Source organism: Micromesistius poutassou, assembly GCF_964030765.1.
Source record: "Micromesistius poutassou genome assembly, chromosome: 14".
Lineage (NCBI taxonomy): Eukaryota > Metazoa > Chordata > Actinopteri > Gadiformes > Gadidae > Micromesistius > Micromesistius poutassou.
This window is the reverse complement of record NC_140284.1, coordinates 2,458,842-2,480,384: the sequence shown is the minus strand read 5'-3', so window position 1 is coordinate 2,480,384 and position 21,543 is coordinate 2,458,842. Positions and strand designations below refer to the sequence as shown.

The window sequence follows — 21,543 nt, the reverse complement described above, 5'->3', positions numbered from 1 at the left end:
TCAAATGGGAGAGAGAGAAAGTAGGCCAAACAATTTACTTTTATAATAAATGTGTCTTACAATTTCCCTAGAACCTAAATACAACTTGCAAAAACCCATGGTAAAGTTAATGTTAATATTAATGTTACTGAAAGTTGTTGAATGTATTCATCACTTTCCCTGGCCATCTACCACAGAGGATGAAGGAAGGAAGCATTTTATTCAATTGCAGGTATGTGATGATCAAATGAATATATGACAAAGTAGTCATGTCGTGTTGGACTACCTCAGCAGAATAAGGCGCCGCTTTCAGTGCCTAAAGGGCCTTAGAGTGGCGCCGGACAGGGCATGTGACATTTGGGTGGCTTGTGCAGTTCTGCACAATATTGTGATCATTTGCCGTGAGATTGAAGGGGGGCCCAGAGATAGGCTAGTTTAGAGCCGCATGGCTCAAGCATGACATAACAAATTGGGAGACACGCAGTGAACAAGTTTTTGTATATTTATTTAAACATATGGGCCCTAACAAGGAAATTAAGTATCAGTGTAGATGGCAGCTTAACTATGTGTAGTGTGTTATGGACTGGTGTAGTGAGAATGTGCAATAAATCCAAAATAAAGAAGAAAAGGGTTTGGCAGCAGCAGCTGCTGTCACCCAGGCAGCGAGAGACCGGGCTGGATGTCTAGGCTCGTTTAGAGCCTAGCTCTGGGCTCCCCTTCAATCGGGAGATTGTGTTTGCAGCAACTGAAAACCAACCAATGACTGTCTGACTCTTTCCCTCCTAACCTCAGCCTCTAACAGAGAGCAGCATCTATGTACAGCTCCTGCAGTGACCAGTGAAGGATTCATGTTCATTCATCATCACAGCTCTTATCCAATGGAGGAACCCAACAAGTATGGAACAAAACAGCCAACATCTGTTAGCATGAAGATGTAAAAAATAGTCACAAATAAATGTTTTCATCAATCATTTCATTAAATTATGTTCACAAAGCCCCCTGCTTGTGGCTTCACAGCTCCCCTCTGCCCATTTAAATTGGTTCTGCTCCCGGACCCTCATTAAGCAGTTCCTGTCCTCACTACCATCAGGTCCCCCTCTGCTCCATGAGGGTTTATCCAGTGACAGGACGGTCCCATCAACCCATCTCCACATCCCTTCACCGGCCTCATATGTCGCTCCGAGCCAGATGTACTCGCCGTACCTGTTAATGAAGTCCATCTCCTCTTTACTGTACACCACCACCAGATCTGCTCCGTGGGAAACACAAAACTCCCTGCTCTTATTCCAGGATAGATACACCTTGGAAAACAAGTAACATTTACAACCAAACTTATCCCAACCATTTGGACAGCACTGTTTACAAAGCAGTGCGTCTCTCTGTGGCAGCCCCTGGCTGCCTCACCCCTCAGCGGGCTCACCCCCGGCCGCCTCACCCCTCAGCGGGCTCACTCCCCGGAGGGCCTCGCCCCCAGACACGGATGAACGCACAGGCTAGCCTAGGCTACAGCCTAGGGGCCCACATCTGTAAGGGGCCCTGGATGGTCCAGACTATTCTCATTTTTTCTTGAAATAAAAAAAAGATAGGAGGAAACAACAATGGATATGAACTGGTAATGGGAAGACATGGACTAGGATCCATCAACGAAAATGGAGAAAGATTTGCAGCGGCTTGTGCAGACAACAACTTGGTCATCGGTGGGTCCATTTTCCCACAGAAGGACATCCATAAAGCAACTTGGGTTTCTGCTGACCATACCACAGAAAATCAGATTGACCACATCTGCATTAGCCAAAGGTTTAGGCATTCATTGCTGGATGTCAACGACGGATGTCATGGCTGGATGTCAACCGCTGTCTACGACGCCTCCTGGGAATCTACTGGCCCAACACCATCTCAAATGCCAACCTGTGGGAACTCACCAAACAAGAATCAATAGAGACCCAAATCAGGAGGAGAAAATGTAAATGGATAGGCCACACACTCAGAAGAAAAAATAAATCAATTACAAAGCAGGCCCTAACATGGAACCCACAAGGCAAGAGAAAGAGGGGAAGACCTAGAGCCACCTGGAGAAGAACCACAGAGCATGAGATGAAGACGATAGGGCTGACATGGCAACAACTGGATTGGAAGGCACAAGACCGAAGAGGATGGAGGGGTTTCATCGATGGCCTAGAGAACTTAAAGGCCTAACTAACTAACTAACTAACTAACTCTATTGGCCTATAACAAGAAACATAAAAAAAATGAGGCAGCTGATTGGGTAGGTGTGGGCAATGTGGCCAGTTCTTAAAGTCAATTTTGTTATTACATCACAGCTGGACTAACTGGACTAAAATGCAGAAAAAGCGAAAAGCAAGTGTTTCAATTTCTTGATATGGCACTCCGACTATTTATGACTTTGCCTACGCCAGTGGGGAGCGCTTTTTTTCAAAATTGCCACCAGTTGAAGATAGACTGAGATCCACGATGGGCCAAACGAGACTGAATCACCTGTCTCTGATCTGTCCATTGAAAGCGATATTCTGCGCAAATTGTTTTTACCAGCCTCATTAAGAAGTTCTCTGTCAAGAAGTTCTCTGCTTAATCATGGTTAGATTCTTGTTTAATAACCCTTGTATGTGGAGTCTTCTTCTAACTCTAGTAGGCTCCACCTCAGAGGGACGTCCAGATCCCTTCTGGGTATCCTTTACATCATATATAATAATCAGGAATATAATTAAATTAAATAATGAAAGTCATTAAAACAAGAGTCCAAAATGAGTTTTATACTTATTTTCACAAACTGATAAACAGTAAGAAAAGAGGACATGAAATGTGAGGAAGTTTATGGTTTTGAAAGATAAAAACAACACAAACCACTTCCTCATCAAACCGACTGAGGAAGATGACACAGTAAGTCAAGTAGTTGTCTCTCGGCTTGAAACATTATCCAGGGGCCAATTCAATGTTTAGTTAACAAACATTAACGTTAACCCCAGCACCATCGCCTGTTTTCAATTGGATATACAGTAAGAAAAGAGGACTTGAATCTAAAGTTGATGGTACTGAATAGAAAACAAAACACCTCCTCATGAAGCCCCAGCAGCTCTCAGGTTGAACCAGGGTCCAGGGGCTTTTCAAACTTTAGTCAACAAGCTTTAACTTAATTAACTAATTGAATCCAAGTTTTATTCATTCAGAAAGAACACGCAGTAGGCCTACTAAATTATGATGATATGATATGATGATATGATATTCATCCTCTTGAATCATCATGTATCATCATATAATAATCATGACACCAACAAGAGTTTTTATTATTTTTTTTAGAAATGGATAAACAGAAGAAAACCCTGAGAAAATGTGAGAATGCGGAAGTTTGTGTGAAAAAAACACCCACCCACCCCAAACTATACTTCCACTTAAACAAACTTAGAAAGAAGATACAGTGACCTCACCGACAGCGCCTTCATACCACATCCCAGACCGCTCTCTGTCTCCAGCTGAACCAGGGGCCCATTTAAGATCGTTGATGGAGGAAATCTACGTCAACGTTGACACACTGAAACCATTAGCAGCTTCACCAAACCAGCCAGGTAAAACTAGTCCACATCATAACGATGAAAACTTCCACAACATTAACAGATGGAATGACATGTTTCCTCTAGTGTGATATTCAACGTGTTTCTTTGCGTGAAACACAAGCAGAAGGGTGTGGCGTCTTCCTCTCTCTGTTTGTTTTTGGCCCCAGGGCTCCTGGGACCCAGAGCCAAGGGAACTTGGAGGAGGGGGTGGGGACCTCCGGTACTTGGTCTGGGGCTTCTGTGTGTTGGTCTTCTGGCTGGACTCCTGCTCCTTGGTGTACAATGTGAGTTTGGTTCTCATGAAAAAAAACCAAGATCTGAATCATTGAGGACATCTTTAAACCATGTTTAAAATCCAAAACGATTCAGACGAGTGTTTTGGATATACCTATTCGAAGATCTTGGATCTTTCAGTTTGTGTGTGTGTGTGTGTGTGTGTGTGTGTGTGTCCTGAAAAAAAGATAGCTGAGACACAGCTTGTAGTGGTGATGTGGTAGGCTAGTTTCTGTGGTTTAAAATGATTATCTATAGAGTCTATATGAATGTCTCCTCATCATTTCAGATTTCGTCACAGTAAAGGATCTCTCTGTGACCCAGTCCGAATTGACGGAGCAACAGAAGGAACTCTCTACCCTGGGGGAGGAGAGAAGCCAGCTGAATTCAAGCCTCTTCTCCCTGAAGCAGAGGTTTGATGAACAGCTGAAGGAGAACATCAGAAGGAGTGAGTGTTCACATGTAACTGTGGCTATGCTGGCTTCATGTGTTGGTCAACCTTGAAAAGGTTTGTCTAGGACTTAGACAAACCTTTTCCAAAACAATCGTGAGTATTTCTTACATTTGTTAAAGCCTTGCTCTGCTGTGTCTTTCTGTGTAGTTCTGCGGTGGCTTTCCCCTAGCATCCCCATCAAGATAATTGGAAATTGCAACATGTTTTGGGCAACATTTACATTCAACCACACAGTTTTTGACAATTTGACTCACCACAGATGAGACGTTTTCTTCACAGACTTGACTGTTGTCATTGTAGCAGTATTAAAGCTCAGAAAACAAACTCAATGCTCTGGATAACGGATACTGTCAGGCATATTCCAGCATCTGTGACCCTCTGTGATCTCATGACCCTGTATAGACCCCTAGGCCTATATATTTATTGTTTCACGTTTTTAAGATTGGAGAATGTATAAATAGGGCATCTATAGATAGAGTGGGTTCTGCCCCATGTATGGGTGCCTCTTAAAGGGCTAGTGTAGCAGATGTGGCTCGTGTAGGGCTTATGTAACAGCTGTACTGCTTGTACTGCTCGGCATTGGGGACGGCCCCTATCACCTCGCAGACCAAACGTGCCCAGAGGGATGGAGGAAGTTTGAGAATGCCTGCTATCATCACTCGGACCAAAGTAATTCCTGGAATAACAGCAGGAAGGATTGCATGGCGAAAGGAGGTGATCTGGTGGTTATAGAGAGCTCCCAGGAACAGGTAGGCCTATAGAAAAGCCATTGACCATCTTTATTTATTTCAGTGTATCTCAACGTTATTCTTGTCAGGCTGCCCTTTGAAATGTTTTTGTACCTCCAATGATCAAAATTATTCTTACATTTATCCTGCTAAATCTAGCCTGCGCCACTCTGAACCCCTTGAGCACTGATGGGTCTCAGTAGATTTTGTCGTACACGCTAACCACAAGATAAATTAGGACTTACGGCAAAAATCAATACAGAAAATATAATTACTAATTAGTAATAGTTTGTTTTGGTTGATGTGTTCCAACAGAAGTTCCTCTCAGAGTATATCAGAGGATATTCTTGGATTGGTCTGACTGACTTGGAGCAGGAAGGGACCTGGGAATGGGTTGATGGAGCACCACTGATTCTAAGGTGAGAGAGAGAGAGAGAGAGAGAGAGAGAGAGAGAGAGAGAGAGAGAGAGAGAGAGAGAGTAATGTGATCAATGCACAATATGTAAATTATTTTAGATTTTATATTTGATTTATTGAAATATCAGAACTGTTTCATTACACAAAATACATGTTTCCCAATCTATTTCTCTGTAAGCTATTGGAGGGCATCTCAGCCTGATAACTATGAGGAAAAAGAAGACTGTGCCCATATCACACGGTCGGACTGGAATGATCGGCCCTGTGACGACAACCTGCGATGGATCTGTGAAAAACCTGCAGAAGACACTTAGATCTCAATGGCTCAATAATCAGGGTTCAAAAGTTGTCGTTATTGGCTTGCATGAGTGTATTTTTAATATCAGCTATATCTTAAAAACTCATGTACCTTATTGATGGTGCAGCAGTCATGCAACAGTACTTGCCGCCCCCTGGTCCTAGTGCCTGTTGAGTTTTATGAGGGAAAATTACATATTCTCTTTATTGAATGGTGTTGGATTTAGTTTAATTGTAGTTTTGAGTTGAATTGGATTGAGTTAAACTGTTTTCATTGTACATCAATAAAGGTATTGAATGAGGTTTAGGAAATGCCATTGCTTCCATTTCCTTGAGTAAGCTGAACGTAAATGAAATGAGATTTTCTCATTTCCTCTGCTGCGCCGAGCAGAGGGTCTAGGGCGGCGTCTTCTCCGGGTGGACGTCCTGACGATGATTGAGGTACGGCACACGGCTACGATGGTTGGCAGGAGAAGTACTTGCTGGTTTTCCTCGAGGGAATCCCGCAGAGAGACTCCCTTAGTCTTTGTTTTCCCCGGTCTTACTTCGGAGGGTCCTGACGCTGACAATGACCTTTAACTGCACAACGAACATCACGCAGCCTTAGCTCCGCCCAGCGATCAGGCCTATTGTTCACCTGGTGACCGAAACTGGCTTGAATGAAGAGTTAAAGTTAGCCCAACTAACTGCAATGCTAGACACAAAAGTTCTTCTGGACTCACCAACAGCAAGATAACATTCTTAAAGACAAACATAAAATGTAACACCTGGTTTTGTCTCGATCATCTTTGCTCATGGTGAAACAATACTGAACAGTTTTAGTTTTTAATATTTTGATTGACACCCTCTATTGTAGATTTAATAAATAAATGCTTCAAGGAACGATTGCCATTTCCCTTCATGAAGCGACATCTTGAGACAGCGCTGAGGTTGTTGTGCTCTGTGGGTCCTGTAAGGGTCCATTCTTAGTAAAGCATTATGTTTCATTATTATAAAGCTAACATCAAATCATCAAGCAACTTTGATCAATAAAATGCAGTATTATGCTATAATATCTGATTCTGCTTGGCCCTGAATGAGCTTTTTATGTAACACAAGGCATGATGTAGCTATGGCTAGACCGGGCGTTTCCGGTCCAACCCTGATTTGGGGATATGTCGATTCTGATGACCAAACCCTAACACCAAAGGTGTGTGGGTTCACCACCGTGGAACCCTTTATGTCCAACTGGTAGAAGATGGCGGTTATGCTAACATTTGACCCCTACTTCCAGGTATCTGGTGAATTCCTAAACTTTGAATAGGAAAAGAAACAGAAATTTCGACAATTGTCCTGGCCGGGGAGAGAAGTACAATTTAAAATTATCTTCAGGCTTCTATAACACAAAATTCATACACTTTCAGCATGCATTGAAAATCAATATTACCAAAAAAAAAAAAGTAACAAAAATATCCTCACATAGCCACAGGGAGCAGACTGAGCACATGTAATAAAAGCTGCAACACTTGTACATAGTCACAAGGGGGCAGCAAGGGATCACACATAGATGAAGTGGGCAGGTTTAAACGTCGTAGAAGACGCCCACCCGTACCTGTCTATTTAAGCACCAACTTAGCTTTTAGACAAGAGATTCTCCCCTAACCCAAACCCTATTGGTATCCGTATCCGTATTGTAGATATTAAGCTTATAGAAGCTCCGCTCGTGTTATATACAATTCCTCTCCTTTTGTTTCATAGACAATGGACCAAAACCTTTAGCAAATAAAGTGAGTTAAAATCAATCTTGTTTTCGGCCGCCTTTTCTGGATTAAAAGAACATAACATGCAGTAGCTGTGGAGTGCCCCTTTCTGTATGCATGTTGATGAGCTGTGTTCAAGACATTTATACAGAAATAATTTTGTATTTGCTCATATACTATTCTTTCCATGATTTTGCTTAGGGTGGTTAGTAATTTTGTCTGGTTTGGTGATAAAATTGCCCTCTGCCTCTAAGAAGGACAGTGTGGGTCTACCACTTTTTCCCATTAGTTGATTAATAACATTCCACATGTTCTTGCTATCTATACTAATATTTCTAATTCTCTTGTGATAATACATCTTCTACTTGGTTTTATTCAACGTTGTTACAAAGTTTCTTAGTTTACGATACATACTCCATTCGGAGGTCTATAGCAGCACCCTATTAACATTGGCTTTATATACGGAAGTTGAACTTGCAGCCACAATACTTTCCTCCCAGCAAAGGTCAGAATCTTATATTGTCACTCAAAATAGTGTACCCTGATGTAAATAAAATCAACAATGTACGTACATTTCTATATAATTTATTGTCAAACTTCAAGTGTTTTCAAAGAAATATACTTTTATCAATAACAGACAACAGAGACTGAATTTCTCCTGAATAAAATGTATTTAAAGTAGCCTAAAAATATTCAGAATATTTCTCAAGTGGCATTAAACCCAACAGGTCCTCACACATCTCTTTCTTCTCTTTGTGAAGAAATCTCACATACACCAAAAGCTGAGCATTATCCGTTACATCTGTGGACTCATCAATGTATAAGCATATGCATACCGCGTTCTGAACAGCTGCATCAAGCTGTGCCAGTACATCCTCTGCTAATAGTTCAGATTTTCTGGTTGTTGTTGTAGCTGACAATGGTATTTGCTTGATTTTTCCACACGTCGTCTTTTTGTTTACCGTCAAGTAAAGACTCTACTCACACTACAGGGCCCTCCACCCCGACACTACAGGGCCGTCCACTCCTCCACCCCGACACTACAGGGCCCTCCACCCCGACACTACAGGGCCCTCCATCCAGACACTACAGGGCCCTCCACCCCGACACTACAGGGCCGTCCACTCCTCCACCCCGACACTACAGGGCCCTCCACCCCGACACTACAGGGCCCTCCACCCCGACACTACAGGGCCCTCCACCCTGACACTACAGGGCCCTCCACCCTACACTACAGGGCCCTCCACCCCGACACTACAGGGCCCTCCACCCCGACACTACAGGGCCCTCCACCCTGACATTACAGGGCCCTCCACCCAGACACTACAGGGCCCTCCACCCTACACTACAGGGCCCTCCACCCTACACTACAGGGCCCTCCACCCTGACACTACAGGGCCCTCCACCCTGACACTACAGGGCCCTCCACCCTGACACTACAGGGCCCTCCACCCCGACACTACAGGGCCCTCCACCCTGACACTACAGGGCCCTCCACCCTGACACTACAGGGCCCTCCACTCCTGTCCACCCAGACCACAGCACCATCGCCTGTTTTCAATTGGATATACAGTAAGAAAAGAGGACTTGAATCTAAAGTTGATGGTACAGAAAAGAGAACAAACCACCTCCTCATGAAGCCCCAGCAGCTCTCAGGTTGAACCAGGGTCCAGGGGCTTTTCAAACTTTAGTTAACAAGCTTTAACTTAATTAACTAATTGAATCCAAGTTTTATTCATTCAGAAAGAACACGCAGTAGGCCTACTAAATTATGATGATATGATATTCATCCTCTTGAATCATCATGTATCATCACATAATAATCATGACAATCATAATCATTTTCATGAAATGGATAAACAGAGAGAATGCAGAAGTTTGTGTGAAAAAAACACACACCCATCCCCAACTACTTCCTCTTAAACAAATTTAGAAAAAAGATACAGTGACCGCACGACAGCGCCTTCATACCACATCCCAGACCGCTGTCTGTCTCCAGCTGAACCAGGGGCCCATTTAAGATCGTCGGGACAATGGAGGAAATCTACATCAACATTGACACACTGAAACCATCAGCAGCTTCACCAAACCAGCCAGGTAAAACTAGTCCACATCACAACGATGAAAACTTCCACAACATTAACAGATGGAATGACATGTTTCCACTAGTGTGATATTTAATGTGTTTATTTGCATGAAACCCAGACAGTAGACACACCAGACACTACATGGCCCTCCACCCTGACACTACCGGGGCCTCCACCCTGACTCACATGGCCCTCCACCCTGACACTACATGGCCCTCCACCCAGACACTACAGGGCCCTCCACCCCGACACTACAGGGCCCTCCACCCCGACACTACAGGGCCCTCCACCCTGACACTACAGGGCCCTCCACCCTACACTACAGGGCCCTCCACCCCGACACTACAGGGCCCTCCACCCCGACACTACAGGGCCCTCCACCCTGACATTACAGGGCCCTCCACCCAGACACTACAGGGCCCTCCACCCTACACTACAGGGCCCTCCACCCTACACTACAGGGCCCTCCACCCTGACACTACAGGGCCCTCCACCCTGACACTACAGGGCCCTCCACCCTGACACTACAGGGCCCTCCACCCCGACACTACAGGGCCCTCCACCCTGACACTACAGGGCCCTCCACCCTGACACTACAGGGCCCTCCACTCCTGTCCACCCAGACCACAGCACCATCGCCTGTTTTCAATTGGATATACAGTAAGAAAAGAGGACTTGAATCTAAAGTTGATGGTACAGAAAAGAGAACAAACCACCTCCTCATGAAGCCCCAGCAGCTCTCAGGTTGAACCAGGGTCCAGGGGCTTTTCAAACTTTAGTTAACAAGCTTTAACTTAATTAACTAATTGAATCCAAGTTTTATTCATTCAGAAAGAACACGCAGTAGGCCTACTAAATTATGATGATATGATATTCATCCTCTTGAATCATCATGTATCATCACATAATAATCATGACAATCATAATCATTTTCATAAAATGGATAAACAGAGAGAATGCAGAAGTTTGTGTGGAAAAAAACACACACCCATCCCCAACTACTTCCTCTTAAACAAATTTAGAAAAAAGATACAGTGACTGCACGACAGCGCCTTCATACCACATCCCAGACCGCTCTCTGTCTCCAGCTGAACCAGGGGCCCATTTAAGATAGTCGGGACAATGGAGGAAATCTACGTCAACATTGACACACTGAAACCATCAGCAGCTTCACCAAACCAGCCAGGTAAAACTAGTCCACATCACACATCACATCATAACGATGAAAACTTCCACAACATTAACAGATGGAATGACATGTTTCCTCTAGTGTGATATTCAACGTGTTTCTTTGCATGAAACACAAGCAGAAGGGTGTGGCGTCTTCCTCTCTCTGTTTGTTTTTGGCCCCAGGGATCCTGGGACCCAGAGCCAAGGGAACTTGGAGGAGGGGGTGGGGACCTCCGGTACTTGGTCTGGGGCTTCTGTGTGTTGGTCTTCTGGCTGGACTCCTGTTCCTTGGTGTACGATGTGAGTTTGGTTCTCATGAAAAAAAAAAAACAAGATCTGAATCATTGAGGACATCTTTAAACCCTGTTTAAAATCCCAAACGATTCAGACAAGTGTTTTTGATATACCTATTCGAAGTTCGAGTTTGTGTGTGTGTGTGTGTGTCCTGAAAAAAAAAATAGCTGAGACACAGCTTTTAGTGGTGATGTGGTAGGCTAGTTTCTGTTTCTATAGAGATATGAATGTCTCCTCATCATTTTCGATTTCGTCACAGTAAAGGATCTCTCTGTGACCCAGTCCGAATTGACGGAGCAACAGAAGGAACTCTCTACCCTGGGGGAGGAGAGAAGCCAGCTGAATTCAAGCCTCTTCTCCCTGAAGCAGAGGTTTGATGAACAGAGGAAGGAGAACATCAGGAGTGAGTGTTCACATGTAACTGTGACTATGCTATCATGTGTTGGTCAACCTTGAAAAGGTGTGTCTAGGACTTAATGAGTATTTCTTACATTTGTTAAAGCCTTGCTCTGCTGTGTCTTTCTGTGTAGTTCTGCGGTGGCTTTCCCCTAGCATCCCCATCATGATAATTGGAAATTGCGACATGTTTTGTGCAACATTTACATTCAACCACACAGTTTTTGACAATTTGACTCCCCACAGATGAGACGTTCTAAAAAAGGTTTTCTTCGCAGACTTGACTGTTGTCATTGTAGCAGTATTAAAGCTCAGAAAACAAACTCAATGCTCTGGATAACGGATACTGTCAGGCATATTCCAGCATCTGTGACCCTCTGTGATCTCATGACCCTGTATAGACCCCTAGGCCTATATATTTATTATTTCACATTTTTAAGATTGGAGAATGTATAAATAGGGCACCTATAGATAGAGCGGGTTCTGCCCCATGTATGGGTGCCTCTTAAAGGGCTAGTGTAGCAGATGTGGCTCGTGTAGGGCTTATGTAACAGCTGTACTGCTTGTACTGCTCTGCATTGGGGACGGCCCCTATCACCTCGCAGACCAAACGTGCCCAGAGGGATGGACGAAGTTTGAGAATGCCTGCTATCATCACTCGGACCAAATGAATTCCTGGAATAACAGCAGGAAGGATTGCATGGCGAAAGGAGGTGATCTGGTGGTTATAGAGAGCTCCCAGGAACAGGTAGGCCTATAGAAAAGCCATTGACCATCTTTATTTATTTCAGTGTATCTCAACGTTATTCTTGTCAGGCTGCCCTTTGAAATGTTTTTGTACCCCCAATGATCAAGATTATTCTTACATTTATCCTGCTAAATCTAGCCTGCGCCACTCTGAACCCCTTGAGCACTGATGGGTCTTAGTGGATTTTGTTGCACACGCTAACCACAAGATAAATTAGGACTTACGGCAAAAAAAAAATATATATATATAATTACTAATTAGTAATAGTTTGTTTTGGTTGATGTGTTCCAACAGAAGTTCCTCTTTCTCTGTAAGCTATTGGGGTAAAACTGAACCTAATAACTATGAGGAAAAAGAATACTGTGCCCATATCACACAGTTGGGCTGGAATGATCTGTCCTGTGACAACAACCTGCGATGGATCTGTGAAGCAGCTGCAGAAGACGCTTAGATCTCAATGGCTCAATAATCAGTGTTCAAAAGTTGTCGTTATTGGCTTGCATGAGTGTATTTTTAATATCAGCTATATCTGGAAAAACTCATGTACCTTATTGATGGTACAGCAGTCATGCAACAGTACTTGCCGCCCCCTGGTCCTAGTGCCTGTTGAGTTTCATGAGGGAAAATTACATATTCTCTTTATTGAATGGTGTTGGATTTAGTTTAATTGTAGTTTTGAGTTGAATTGGATTGAATTAAACTGTTTTCATTGTACATCAATAAAGGTATTGAATGAGGTTCAGGAAATGCCATTGCTTCCATTTCCTTGAGTAAGCTGAACGTAAATGAAATGAGATTTTCTCATTTCCTCTGCTGCGCCGAGCAGAGGGTCTAGGGCGGCGTCTTCTCCGGGTGGACGTCCTGACGATGATTGAGGTACGGCACACGGCTACGATGGTTGGCAGGAGAAGTACTTGCTGGTCTTCCTCGAGGGACTCCCGCAGAGAGACTCCCTTAGTCTTTGTTTTCCCCGGTCTTACTTCGGAGGGTCCTGACGCTACAGCTGACGCTGACAATGACCTTTAACTGCACAACGAACATCACGCAGCCTTAGCTCCGCCCAGCGATCAGGCCTATTGTTCACCTGGTGACCGAAACTGGCTTGAATGAAGAGTTAAAGTTAGCCCAACTAACTGCAATGCTAGACACAAAAGTTCTTAGTTTCTGGACTCACCAACAGCAAGATAACATTCTTAAAGACAAACATAAAATGTAACATCTGGTTTTGTCTCGATCATCTTTGCTCATGGTGAAACAATACTGAACAGTTTTAGTTTTTAATATTTTGATTGACACCCTCTATTGTAGATTTAATTAATAAATGCTTCAAGGAACGATTGCCATTTCCCTTCATGAAGCGACATCTTGAGACAGCGCTGAGGTTGTTGTGCTCTGTGGGTCCTGTAAGGGTCCATTCTTAGTAAAGCATTATGTTTCATTATTATAAAGCTAACATCAAATCATCAAGCAACTTTGATCAATAAAATACAGTATTATGCTATAATATCTGATTCTGCTTGGCCCTGAATGAGCTTTTTATGTAACACAAGGCATGATGTAGCTATGGCTAGACCAGGCGTTTCCGGTCCAACCCTGATTTGGGGATATGTCGATTCTGAGGTCCAAGAAAAATCCTAACACCATAAAGGAAACCCTATGACCAAACCCTAACACCAAAGGTGTGTGGGTTCACCACCATGGAATCCTTTATGTCCAACTGGTATAAGATGGTGGTTATGCTAACATTTGACCCCTACTTCCAGGTATCTGGTGAATTACTGAACTTTGAATAGGAAAAGAACCAGAAATTTGGAAAACATGGAATTAAAAAAAGGTAGAACAAAGCTCAGGTTTTCTTTTTTTGAAGAGCAAACCATTTTTCAACCTATTTTCAACTAGTTAGCAAACATGTCCAGGGCTTAGTTTCCCAATAACGATGGATCCAATTTGGAAATCCAATTTGGATCGTAAATCCAATTTACGATCATTCTCACGACCTTTGTAAATAAATTCAGAGAGTTTCCTAAAACTCCTCTTAACATGAACGTGCGTGCACTGCTCTAACAACATTCATAGGTGATCTGCTTCATTTCCCTCCCAGACTCTAGTTTGGTCAAACAGAGTCCTTTGGGGTTGATTGCAGTGCAATATTTTAAAAAGAGAGTGTTGGGAGAGTTGTTGGAAGACTCTGGCCTCCTCCACAGACCGACAGAGACCTGTCTGAGGAGCCAGCTCTCCCCCTTTTCTCTGAGGCTCCTTCAGTCTCACTACTGACACTGTTCTCTTACCAGGCTGGGCTCCTGGGAGGGATGCTTCACTGGACTCCACTTCAAACACTTCCTTTACTTTCTACTGCTGCTGGGCTATTGCAACAAACAAACAAACAATAATATAACAAATATTCAATATTTTGATTTTAAAATGCAGAATAATTCTCTCGATAATTCTCCAAATACAATTGGATTATGATAATTTAAACACAATTTATGGATAAATATAACATCACAGCTACATACACGACTTGAACAACACACAATCAGTAGGCCTACTCTTCATCGTGGTTAGAGTGCCCGATTTCGTACAATAGGGAAGGCAAAAACTATAGAAATGATCCCTAAAAGTATGAAATGGGGGACGGGGACGGGACCCGATGTCAACGGATGTTACTGATACTAACAAGGTTATTGAAACTGAACTCTGGCGTAATGACCCAGACATGATACAAAAAAAAATCACTTGAAACTTCCTATTATACGATACCCTGAGAGTTTAAATGTATAACCCTAATATTGTTTTAATAATGGCACAGACAAACATCGCTATAGAACTCGTTATCATAAGTGGCAATACACGAACCACGCACAACTACGTTAAATGAGTGATATGATAAAGAGATATGGAGATAAATAGTACCCACATCTCTTTGCGAGACACGCGGGTCTGTTGATGAAAGTACCCCCTCTGTCGGTATTAATCCCCAATGCTTTAGTTAAATCACATCCGGCATCCCCGTATATTTATGTTATTTAAAATCCTAGGAAGTATTAAAGAGCACACGAAAATCATGTGCATAGGCTACTACTATATTGTGCCATTATTTAACAGGCTCTCCAAATTTAACGTGTCAAAAGATAGATTCAATTTAATATTGACAGCATTAGGGGGTGCACCGTTCCTGGAGGTACTGCAATGCCAGGTCGATGCGTGGAGTGGACGGAGCAAGCCCCTTTTCCATCTCCCAGTTCCAAAAATCAATTTAATATATGGTCCCCGGGTAGGGGACGTATCAGATATTAAACTGATAAGAACAGATACTACACTTGATCTTAGCCAAAAGGCCGAGAAGCGATACCAGATAACTGTCAGTGCTACGGACCACTTCTCCAGGTATGTCACTCTCACAGACGGTTTACAAATTTTGGAACAGAACAAACAAACAATTTTACACCGCTAAATGTTAAAAACATAGCCTGTAACGTTACTTATATTTATACCAAAAATAACTGTTTTGTTTAGAACATTGATTCAATCCATTGCATACGTAGCAGTAACCGATGACGTAGGCTGACATGCGCCAACCAGAATGCTTGAGAAGTAGAATGCGTTTGTTGTGATGAATTCACATTATTTACTCCTGACTGACGTAAATTCCAACTAAGGACACATTTTTACGAGTCAATTGGCTTAGTCCGGTAAAGGTTTGATGAAACTAACCGTAACCTTTATCAATGCAAGATTAAAAAAAAATGCACACGTTTGGAAGCTACCACTACTACTCCATCTAGTGGACAGTTTAGGTCACCAACTTCAACAAAAGTTAGAGTTAACGCTGAACTCTAGGTTGTCCGATCCTGTGCCGACTAACCCAGAGCTGTCGGTTCCACAGCACCGGTTATGAATTAGTTCAATCAACACGGGGTTGGTTAACACAGGGTTGTGCGCGTTCACGGCAAACCTATAAAGACGTGATGTATGGATCATGGAAATCCTGATCAAAATGGCGAAACGGGCCGCATATTTTACCGATCAAGGTACTAATTATTCTTTTTCCTCCCTCAGCAACTAAATGATGGAAGAAAAGTGTTGTTTTATTTTTATTTATTTAAATGATTTCTGCAAATGTGGTCTCGCATCCTTTGTCAGCCCTTACAAACATTTGCGAATGTGTTCCTCCTCGAGGAACGGGTAAAGTGGGGAGGCATCTCTTTGCGCAGAGTGGCTATATTGTGGAGGACGGCGCATGCAACAATTACATCGCATGCCCGTTCCGGACAAACTCTTAGTCCACGTAGGCATTGGAATCTGGACTTCAATATCCAGAATGTATTTTCAATCTTAACGCGGGTTCTGCTGTGTGCCAGGTTAAATGTTGTCTGTGGTCCAGGAGCGGGATTAGGGTACGGGGTGATGAGCGTCGGGAGGCATTGATACCCTCGATCTCCTAGGAGATCCCCATCGAATTGCCCTGCGATCAAATACAAACTTTGAGCTATCTTGCACAAGCACAACAATTATATGAGGTCTATGATATGTTCATAATGCAACGCACCCTGTTGAAATGTAATGCTCACATTGGATGTGTGCCATCAATGCACCCAATTACATTAGGAAATCCTGAAATATAACACCCAGATGAAAAGTCAACAAGGATAATTTCGGAGCCATTTGGGAACACTTAAAGTAGATAATGCTGACCTGCAAGTTGGTGAAACTCCATGAAGTTACGCAACAACCGCTTCAGCGCAAGACAGACGCACGGAGCGGCAGACGGTAGCTTTGCCTATGTGCTCAGCATCTCCTACACTGTACAAAAAGCTACCCGTCGCAAAAAAACGGAAAGCTATGCAAATTGTTTGTAGTGAACTGAGGGCAGATCCACGATTGGTAACATTTGCAATGTAGGGTTGGAGAAGGCTATTTAAATATATCAAAGAATCACGTGAAAAACTATATCTCTCCAGCAAAAAGTCATCCGGAAAGGACAATATGTCGAGCCGTGGTCTAATTAATCTCTCTGTGAATTGCACAAATTATTTGCGCTCCGATATCAATAGGCGAACACGTAAAAGCTGCGATAAACGTGGGTTTAAATAGCCTACTCTGAGCAAAACCGGGTTATCTTCCAAACTTAACCTGCGCAAAACCTGCTCCGACCAGGTTTGATTGAGAGCATGTTTCCATAGCAACTTACATGCCGTGGTCATTTTGGAACGGAAAACCTAGGGTTGCCGCTAACCCTGGGTTAACTTAGCTGGGTAAGTGATAAAACCGGCTTTGTGGAACACCCCTCTGGTTGCCTTAATACTATTATTATTTATTATCAATCTCAAAAAATGGCAAATAATACTGTCTCACCTGACACGTTGTTTCCATGTCACAGAGAAACAGGTCAACTAAATAAATTGAAACGGATTGAATAATATGTTTGAAACATAACATGTTTGTAATATACCTACAATTGAATGGTCTACGGTGCAAGTGACAAGCTAGGATGTGATCTCTTCAGTCATTGTATGATCGCATGTTTACGTAGAAAAAATATACACAATGTGAACCCAAAAGGGGTAGATACATTTTCTTTGGGATTCCCCCATGCCAAGCGAGCGGAGTAGGTACTCGTTCCAAGCGAGCGGAGTAGGTACTTTTGTGTGACGTAAATAGGCTGCTGGTAACTGATTGGCCGGCGGCTGTAAATGGGAATAATCACTCAAAGTTAAGTTGTGTCCGGCGTGGTTGGAGTCCACGAACCCGCTCCCGAGGGGGACACTGATCAGCGTTTCGCATTCAGACATTCAGAACTCGTTATCATAGGTGGCAATAGACCAGGGTTTCTCAACGGGGGCGGCAGCGCCCCCTGGGGGGCGTTCGTAGAACCTAGGGGGGCGATGGGAACGAACACGGGGGCGTCACAACTTTGCTTGTGTAGGCCTAGTAGTAATTATTTTTAACTTTTTAAACTTTCATGGTTTTCAAATATTTTCTGTGCAAAAATAGGTTAACTGAAATAAAAGGCCTATCTTCATATGGGTTTCTAACCCCTCTATCGTCTCATCTACTTTTTACTTTATGCTCAGTGCCGTCATGATCGCCATAGTAACGCCGTTAAACAAATCCACCTCATCTCAGCAGCGTGGTGCTTTCCGAAACTATTTCGCCCTCCCCTGACTTCCACTGGTTGGTTTGCGGGACATGCAAAGCAAGCGGTGGATGGGGCATTACGCTAAGCAACATGAATCTCATCCATATTACATAGTAAGGCAACATAAGACGTGAATAAAGCTAACTCCGCTTAGCATGCTAATTGTTTGTTTGTTAGGCCTTTAAGTTCCCTAGGGAACATAGGCCATCGATGAAACCCCTCCGTCCTCTTCGGGGATTGTATTGTGAACAATAGAACGTGCGCATTACATGTAGACCACTGCACCGTCTCTCATTACGTCTGCGAACCGATAAACGCTTTTTTTCATAAGGTACGCACACCAACCGGCACATACGCATTTGACACTCATGTTACAGGCGCTTAACTTGTATAGTAACAAACTACTTTAATTACTATTTGGCCGCGAACTTAAACGTGCTACTCTCAGAACGAAGCGGATAAAGGCTGCACATGCACAGCGTTGTTAGGCAACGTCACGTAAACAAAGGGAGTCTTTCGTGCACATATTGAACCCAAGTTTGCGTGTTAACCAATAAAAATGTACACAAGCACTGTTACGTATTAAACTTCAATAGCTCAATATTAAAACATTTTAATAAAACTCTGAATACACATTTTCCTGTCCAGAAGAAACCAAAACGGCACAGACGGCTTTTATTTTTTATTCAAGCAATGTAGCACGAGTTGGAGTGGAGTTGGTAATGGATATAGCCTACCCACGGGTGTCGCAATTTCTTTTAAACAAAATTAACAATAATGGGGGGCGCCAGAGGATCAGGGTAAGGTAAGGGGGCGTTTGCGCAAAAAAGGTTGAGAAACACTGCAATAGACGAACCAGTAGGTATTTTTAAACCTGCAATGCAGGTAACTTCAAACGATTTAGAACAGGCCTACATAACATTGGACTAATATAATGACACCCTTCACAGTAACTCCTACAGTGAATTTAAGATATTCATCATAACTATAACTCACACAGCTTACCATCATTTTAACTTTACACAATATCTGCAGCTAACCACTCAGATCATGTTCCCTACCTCCAGGCACCACTAGGGCGCAAGGAACGGTCATCAATGACAAGGAGCGTATGAAATTAATCATTACTCATTGCCCGCTTCGCGCTCAGAAGGGAACATCAGTACTCTTCATCATGGTTAGAGTAACCGATCACTTTCGTACGATATTTCGCAAGTCAAAAACTATAGAAATGATCCCTGAAAGTATGATCTTAGTTGTAAAACGGGCGCGGACGAGAGCCCATTCATGGGAAAGTCGTTCTCACTGGTGGTTGTGAGGTTGAACTTTCACAATATTTACGCTCATGCCAATATAACGGATATTACTGATACTAACAAGGTTATTGAAACTGAACTCTGGCGTTAATGACCCAGACATAATACAAAGAAACACCATTTGAAAAGTCATCCTTTTATTTACCCTGAATGTTTAAATGTAGACTATAACCCCAATATTGTTTTAATACTGGGACATGAGGACAAACATCGCTATAGAATGACGTTCAAAATTAGTAAACTAAGGGGGAAAATACAGGAACCCCGCACGACTATGTTAAAGGAGCGATATGATAAAGAGATATCGAGATAATAGTACCCTCATCTCTTTGCGAGACACGGGGGTGCGTTCACAAAAGTACCCCCCCTGTCGGCATCCAGCTCCCCCACTGCTTTAGTTCAACTCACATCCGACATCCCCGTATATTTATTTTGTGATTTAAAAATAATAATTAAAAAAAATATATATATATATATATATCCTATCAAGTATCAAAGAGCACACGAAATTCGTATGCCTAGGCTACTGCTATATTATTGTACAGGCATTCCAAATTCGGCGTGTGTAATAACCTGTCTACAATATAATAACCAGCACAGAGTGAAGAAACGATTTACTACTTCATAAAGATACCACCCGCTGATAACCAACTTCAGGAGACATAATGATGATAATGAGGTTATTATATTAGACAATTTCTAGATCTAACCACTCTGATCATGTTCCCTACCTCCAGGCTGCACTGGGGAACAAGGAACGGTCATCAATGACAAGGAGCGGCTAAATTAAATCGATCGCTTCCACACTGATATACGATGGATCTCAGTTTACTATTGACAGCATTATGGCGGGTGGTGACAATGTGAGGAGTACGGAGGAGGGAGGGGGAGGACTTCAAGGGGAGAGAAACATTTTAGGAAGCTCCCATTCTGACGCTATCTAGTGGATATTATAAGCATTCCAACTTCAACCAAAACCAAGTACATTTTGCCATCCGCAGAGGGCGAACCATTCCAGGCATCCATAACCTCGCAGACAAGTAACAAAAAAACGAAAATAAACGTGAGATTTACATTTACGTCTTATTCGGAAAATCCATAGCCTACTGCCTTTAATTACAAAATGCAGAATAACACTCGACATTGACATATGCCAAGTCCAAGTGTGTAATAGTTTATCTTTGTGAATAAAAACAACACCACAGCGGTTAGACTAGGCCTACTTGAACAACACACAGAAAGTGCTTGGGGCTGCGATGTGCGCAATTACGGGTTCCGGTTTAATATTGACAGCATTAGGGGGTGCACCGTTCCTGGAGGTACTGCAATACCAGGTCGATGCGTGGAGTGGACGGAGCAAGCCCCTTTTCCATCTCCCAGTTCCAAAAATCAATTTAATATATGGTCCCCGGGTAGGGGACGTATCAGATATTAAACTGATAAGAACAGATACTACACTTGATCTTAGCCAAAAGGCCGAGAAGCGATACCCAAAAACAGTCAGTGCTACGGACCACTTCTCCAGGTATGTCACTCTCACAGACGGTTTACAAATGCTGTAACATAAAAAAAACTAATACAATATACAGCGCTCATCGTCAACCACATATAGCCTGTTACACTATTTATATTTAGCCCAAAAATAACAATTTTATTGAGCTTTATGATTCAATCCAATACCTACTTGGCAGTAACTGATGACGTAGGCTGACATGCGCCAACCAGAATGCTAGAGAAGTAGAATGCGTTTGTTGTGATGAAATAACATTATTTATTCATGACTGACGTAAATTCCAACTAAGGACACATTTGTACGATTGAATTGGGTTACTTTGGTAAAGGTTTGATGAACCAAAATAACCTTTATCGACGCAAGATAAATGCACACGTTTGGGAGCTACCACTCCTACTCCATCTAGTGGACAGTTTAGGTCATC

The 21,543-nt window shown here is 42.9% G+C and overlaps 3 non-coding genes and 1 pseudogene across 4 annotated transcripts; all 4 read right to left on the bottom strand.

The window, feature by feature from the left end:
• Positions 1–14,676: 14,676 nt before the first annotated feature.
• On the bottom strand, positions 14,677–14,781 carry LOC311358943 (small nucleolar RNA U3; annotated as a pseudogene). The gene has a single exon.
• Positions 14,782–15,310: 529 nt separating this feature from the next.
• LOC311358937 (U2 spliceosomal RNA) lies at positions 15,311–15,501 on the bottom strand. The gene has a single exon (XR_014638134.1). It is a non-coding gene; the product is annotated as a U2 spliceosomal RNA (small nuclear RNA).
• A 3,827-nt stretch (positions 15,502–19,328) lies between these two features.
• Positions 19,329–19,544, bottom strand: LOC311358939 (small nucleolar RNA U3). The gene has a single exon (XR_014638136.1). It is a non-coding gene; the product is annotated as a small nucleolar RNA U3 (small nucleolar RNA).
• Positions 19,545–20,903: 1,359 nt separating this feature from the next.
• LOC311358931 (U2 spliceosomal RNA) lies at positions 20,904–21,094 on the bottom strand. The gene has a single exon (XR_014638128.1). It is a non-coding gene; the product is annotated as a U2 spliceosomal RNA (small nuclear RNA).
• Positions 21,095–21,543: the final 449 nt, after the last annotated feature.